The sequence below is a fragment of the Pipistrellus hanaki genome (assembly GCF_964339955.1).
Source record: "Pipistrellus hanaki genome assembly, chromosome: X".
Classification (NCBI taxonomy): domain Eukaryota; kingdom Metazoa; phylum Chordata; class Mammalia; order Chiroptera; family Vespertilionidae; genus Pipistrellus; species Pipistrellus hanaki.
Window position 1 is genome coordinate 27,631,006 of NC_140524.1, and position 6,643 is coordinate 27,637,648.

The 6,643-nt window shown below is 45.5% G+C and overlaps 1 pseudogene across 1 annotated transcript; it reads right to left on the reverse strand.

Annotated features, from left to right (window-relative positions):
• Positions 1-3,165: 3,165 nt before the first annotated feature.
• On the reverse strand, positions 3,166-4,646 carry LOC311615803 (Y-box-binding protein 1-like; annotated as a pseudogene). The gene has a single exon. The product of its transcript is annotated as a Y-box-binding protein 1-like (transcript).
• Between the last annotated feature and the right edge of the window lie 1,997 nt (positions 4,647-6,643).

A 6,643-nucleotide genomic window follows, 5' to 3' on the forward strand; every position in this document is an offset into this window, starting at 1 on the left:
AGAAGGAGCTAGTGATGAAGGGTGGAAGGAGAGACCATTCCAGGTAGAGGTTGTGCGAAAGGCCTTGACACCTAAGCATAGTTCACATGGGGTTGCATGCCTCACCCACTCCATATCTTCAGGGGCCATAGTCTCCAACAGAGATGCTATTACCCTGTTTTCCCAAAAATAAGACAGTGTCTTATATTAATTTTTGCTCCCAAAGATGCGTTAGGTCTTATTTTCAAGGGATGTCTTATTTTTCCATGAAGAAGAATATGGTACACATTTATTGTTAAATGAAAATAAAGGAAATTTATTACCTGTATACAGTACGGTAGTATGGTAGTTGTCAACACAAACTAGACAAACTGTGAATCCTATAGTATCAAGAATTTACTCATTTATTCAATGACAATCATGTCATCATCTTCTGGAACATCATTATAACAATCCAATTCCTGAATTTCCTGGTGAATTTCTTGTGACTCCATTTCTTTCAGAATCAGTGGACCAAATCTCTCATATTTAGCAATAGCACTGTCTTTAAATGAGTATTTCTTGTCAAGGTAGCCTGCTCGCAGTGCATTTGCAATGCAACTGTCAGTGATTTTCTCCCATGAATTCTTCACCCAAGTCACAACTTCTTGCAGTTTAGGTTTCACAAAGCTTCCATGCTGATTTCTCTCCATTCTATTTTCAATGTAGTCATTAATTTCCATGCGCAAATTCTCTTTGAATGGCTTGTTTATTGCAATATCAAGAGTCTGGAGATAGGCCATCATTCCTGCAGGAATCATTATCTGATCTATTTTTCTTTCCTGGAGAAATGTCTTCATGTCTTTAGCACGGTGAGTGCTGGCTGCATCCCAGACTAGCAGACCTCTTTGGCTCCCTCGCATAACAAGTGGCAGCATTAAATCGACCCACTTTCTTATAACTGCTTGTGTGGCCCAGGCTTTTTCAGTTTCAAGAATAAAAACGCCCAAAACACGTTCAATCTTTTCCTTCTTGCCCTTAGAAATGATTAAAGGTGGGATTTTAGTGCCATCCAGACGAATTGCCAAAATACAGGAAACACATGCACTTTTGTAAGCAGTGGAGGGAATGTACACTAAGGAGGCACCCCGCTGTTCAATTGTTGTTTGAGATGATTGGCCCATAAACACTGCAGTTTCATCCATAGCAATCATGTTGGAAAGATTATATTTAGAGAAGTCAGCATCATCAATAAAGGACTTGAATGCAAGTGCTCGCTTAATAACTTGAGTATCTTCCAACCTAAACAATGTTGTAGATCTTCTTAAAGACAGTTCACTTCGCTGAAGGAAATTATCCAGCCAGTGTTGTGATGCTTTGAAGTCTTCGGGGGCTATGTCAAACTGTGGTGCCATTGCAAAGGCAAATTCTTGAATCTTAGCCCTATTCACAACCAAAGCCTTTGCTCTCCTGTCAACAACCCATTCACAGATCAGGTCTTCCAACTCAGAAAATAAAGGTTGCAGACCTGATCCACACTTGCGCTTTTTAGCATTTCCCTTGTCCACTTGTTCAATGAGGTTACCATACTCTGCTCGCCATTTTCGGACCAATCGGATACTCAGCATCTTCTCTTTGCAGAAAGCAGTAAGATTTTGGCCCCAAGAGTCTTCCACGATTCCTTTCTTGTACTCCACGGAGTAGCTTTTTCTTTTTGCGCTCATTTCTAGGGGTAAAAAAAAGGAATTGGAGTATCAAGGTGGAGGGAGGGGGATCACTTAAAATGACACAGGGGGGATCAGAGGGGGAAATCAAAATGGCACAGGAGACTCAGAGGGGGATTACCATTTTAGTAAGCCCTTTTGATCCTCCTGTGTCATTTTGATTGCCCCCTCTGATCCTCCTGTGTCATTTTAAGTGATCCCCCTCCCCCCTCCCCTGTGCCACTGAACACCTTCACCAGACATCCCCCCTACCCCTTTATCAGACATTTACCCCCTGGGGCCTGCCTGGGGACTGTCACTGGGCTTGCTGGGGCCTGGATCTGGGCTAGAGCAGGGTCTGCCACTGACTGAGAACCTTCAGTCATCATGAGGGCGGCTGAGAGCATCAGGTAATGTCACCAGAGACAGACCAGCACTGAGCACCTTTGCCGCATCCTGTCCTCTCTAATCTTCCTGTTCTTCTACACGCATCTGCGAAAGTCTCTTCCTCTCTCCTGTCCTGTGCTCACCGTTCACTCCGACCTCCGCTTCGCCTCCACACAGCAGTGATGTCAGGACTCTGTGTAATGTCACTTCTTGCTAGACACCAGTCGGGGCGGCCCTAGCAACCAGTTTACTGTAAATTAATTTTCATTCTGAGACAGAGCCTGGGTGGGGGGTGGGGGAGCTTATTTTCGGGGGGATGCCTTATATTTCACTCAGAAGGAAACCTGTAAGTAGGTCTTATTTTCGGAGGACATTTTATTTTTGGGGAAACACTGTAGTACTGATATGAAGTCTCATCAGACATTGTTACATGATCATGTCAACTATACCCTTACTTACCGGGCACATTTCCTTGCCTACTTTAAGAAGACCCTTAGAAACTAGGGTAATTTTTCACTAGAACTTCACCAGGTTTGCTGTTGAAGTTAGATATTTCCTTCAAGTTATATCTCTAGTATCACCTGCCATTTTTATAAATACTGTGTCCCAGGTATGAGCTTATGGATGACTCCCGGCAAACCCATCCCCACTGCCGGAAACACAGATCATAGAGGCCACACTGACAAGCAGCCTCCAAGATACGACCAGGTGGAATTTTGTGTATAAAATTCAAAGAAGAGCATACTAAAAAACAGATTGTGTTTTCTGGGTTTGCAAGAAGAAGGGATTTGGGCATCTTTTGCCAAGGACATTAAGACAGGTGGGAGCTTTACACTTAGCAGTTGCTCAATGTCTTAATAATTCAGGAGTCTTAGGTTAATCTATCTAACCTGACTCACTCACTGTTAAGCCTTTTTTTTCTAGAGATTTCTAAATCAAACACTTAATTTATACTGAACTGTGTGCCCATCCCTGTACCAGGTTTTGTGATAAATGCAGAAATGTCACCATCACAGTCCCTGCCTTTGAGGAGGCTGCAGTGTACATGAGGAGACAGAACATTAACATGTTTAACAATTATAGAAGAAAGTTGCATATTCTTCTTTTTTAAATTATTTAAGACAATTATTAACAGGTGCTTGCAGTTTGTTGACTTTTTTGAAAAAATCAAGCTGTAAACTTTTATTACAAATTAAAAATGAGGTTCTTAAAAATCTCAACTTGACCAGATATGAAACAATTTAAAAACCTTTAAAGGTGTATTGAGAAAAACCAGGCTTTTTTTTTTTTTCTTTTAAAAAAACATGTTTGTCATTACCAAAAAGAGACATGTTTAGATAAAAATAATAGAAACCCCATGCTGCATAAATAATGCAGATAGTTCTAGTTATCTGGTCAACGGGCAAAAATCAAGCATTTAAGGTCTTAAGCTCCAATCTTTTGTTCATTTCTTATTGCTGGAATTTCAAATTTCTTCTTGTTGGATGACTAAACTGGATGATGGTAAAGATGGTAAGCTGGCATTTTTTACTCAGCCCCACCCTGCTCAGTCTTGGGAGCTGAGGAATTCTCAACTGGTGGATCAGCTGCTTTTGTCTCTTTGCCATTTTGTGGTTCAGGGTTTTCTGGGAGCCTGCATCAGTAATTGAAGTTGCGGCGGTACCGACGTTGAGGTGGCTGCTGACCTTGGGTCTCATCTCCTTGATTTTCCTTATCTTCTTCATTGCTGTCCTCTCTAGGCTGTCTTTGGTGAAGAGGGCCCCTGCAGAATCGTGGTCTATAGCCCCAATACATATACTGTCTCACTGGATATGTTCTTTTGTTCTCTATGCCTTGTTCTCCTGCACCGGGTTGTCAGCACCCTCCATCACTGCTCCCTGTACAGGAGAGTTGGAATACTGTGGTCGATGCCCATAAGGTCTCCACATGTAGTAAGGTGGGAACCGTCGCCTGCGATAGGGCTAGCGCTGTTGGCCCTGGTCTTCAGGAGCACTCTCTGATCCCTCATTCTCTTCCCCAATCTCACTATTCTGGTAATTCTGCTGGTAATTGCCTGGAGGAACCCTGTGATGTGGATAGCATCTATAATGGTTATGGTCTGCTGCATATTTACTGCCTTGTACTGGAACTCCACCAGGACCTGTAACATTTGCTGCCTCCGCACCCTTTTCTCCTTCAACAACATCAAACTCCACAGTCTCTCCATCTCTTAAACCGTGAAGGTACTTCCTGGGGTTATTCTTCTTTATGGCAGTTTGGTGTACAAATACATCTTCCTTGGTGTCGGTCCTGTTGATGAAATCATATCCGTTTGTTACATTGCACCATTTTACTGTTCCCAAAACCTTCCTTGTGATGACCTTCTTGTTCCCACAGGCAGGCACCACTCCCTGAGCCACTGCCCGTGATGCCTGGCTTGGTGTCAGCAGTGCTGAGGGTGGGGGCGGCAGGTGGCTGCTGGGTTTCAGCCTCGTTGCTCATGGGTGCGGTGATAGTGACTAGAGCCAGCTGTGGCAGCTGCGGCTCCTCCCAGGGTGTGATGGTAACTAGGCCAGCAGCGGCTGTGGGGCTGCTCAGGGCTCTCTGGGGTCTGCTCTCCGCTCCCTCTACCAATCGAACTCAGGATGTTGCATATTCTTCTAATGCTAGGTGTTGGCATAGAGAAGCACATAAGAGTTCAGGAGAGGAGAGGACATTTCCTGGAGGTTGTCAGATTGAACAAGGGGCTTGGCAGGGGTCTTCAAACTATGGCCCGCGGGCCACATGCAGCCCCCAGGGGAGTCTGATCCTGCCCGCCAGGTTTTTTGGGCAGTGAGTGCAGCCAAGGTGTTACAGTAGGAATTAGTAGTTCATATAGTCCGGCCCTCCAGCTCTCTGAGGGACCGTGATCTGGCCCCCACTTTAAAAAGTTTGAGGACCCCTGGGTTTGAGGGTTCATAGCAGTTAGGCTCATGGAGAGCAAATACAAAAGGACATCCCAGGAGGGCAGTGTTGCTATGCCCTGGACACAGTCAATTGGCCTTTTGGAGGTGGGATCCATGTTGCTGCTCATGCAGACTGACTTACAGATACAAATGGCTCAGGGAGAAAATGAGTTGATAGTGCCCTAAAGCAAGAAGTGTTACCATTTTCAGTAGCTTGGAGGGACCTGGAGAGTATTATGCTAAGCAAAATAAGCCAATCAGAGAAAGATAAGTATCACATGATCTCACTCATATGTGGAATCTAATGAATAAAAAACTGATGAGCTCTCTCAGAGGATTCTGACCCCAAAGGGTGCGTGGTCTGCAGCTCCAAGGCCCAAGACTGTGAGCCATGTGCCCCTAGGGGAAGGCCTGGCAGTTTTTTACCTGGTGGCGGGAGACAGTGAGTCCCGGGAGGCTGCAGCTTGGCTGGCGCTTATCAAGACGGCTAAACGGGTATGCAGAAAAATTTGCTGCATTTAAAAAATATCTCTGAAAACAGGCCACATTTCAGAATTGAAACCAGCATTTCCTTTTCTACTTTAAGAGTGCACACAGGAAGCCATTGGGCACCAAGAGTGGAGATCTCACACTGGGATGTGTGCAAAGGCAACAATAATAAATATGGAGAACCAGAATGGCGGCATAGGCAAATGCCTGTACTTGCTGCCTTCCACAACCACATCAAAAATACAACTAAAATACAGAACAACCATCATCCAGAACCACCGGAAAGCTGGCTGAATAGAAGTCCTACAACTAGAGAAATAAAGAAGAAAGCACACAGAGACTGGTAAGAGGTGCAGAGACATGGAATGGGCTGGCCCGGCACCCACATGGGCTGCTTTCTTAATTGGGAGGGAGATTCCTTCCGAGGAGGCCACCTGGAAGAGTAAGGGGTCCCAGCCCCCATAAGATGCCCTACCCAGAGTCCCAGATATGGGGAAAGAAGTCCCTATGGGCAGTAAGAACTACAGGCTGTAAAAACCAGTGTGGCTTGGGGCTGAGTGACACAGGCTGCTGGAGACCCAGCTGCTCTTCTTAAAAGGCCAGCACCATGAACTGAATTTATAAGCTCCCACTTCCTCTGAGCTCCAGAGCCAGGCCAGGCTTTTGGGGAACTGGACACACACAGGGAGAAATTGGACTGTCTGGCATCAGGGCAGGAACTCGAAGGTGGCTTTCTTCCAGATGAAGGTGCTCACAGTGGTCATTGTTCCTATGCTAGAACCTCCCTAGTGCAGGACTGACTGGCAGCCATTTCTGTTTGCTTCACCTGGGTGATTCCCTGAGACCCAGCCTCACCCAATTTATAACCCCACCCAAGCTGTGTGCAGTGGATTTTGCATATGAATGGCCTGTCCTTTCTTAGACTAAAACCTGTCAAACAAGCTGCAGCTGGGTCAGGGAGCCCCAAACCTATCAATAAAAGGCTCAAGGCCCGGCACCACCACCAGCCTGTCTTGCTTCACAGCTGGGCCTCATCTGGGTACTTCCAAACCTGTTACAAAGAGGAAGAATCTTCATATCTCTCTGTAGCTCCTGCTGGATGGCCCCAGGCAGTGGCTGACTTTGCACCTCCCTGGAGATCCAAAAGCCAGACGATACCCAGCAAAGCTATCATATAGAATT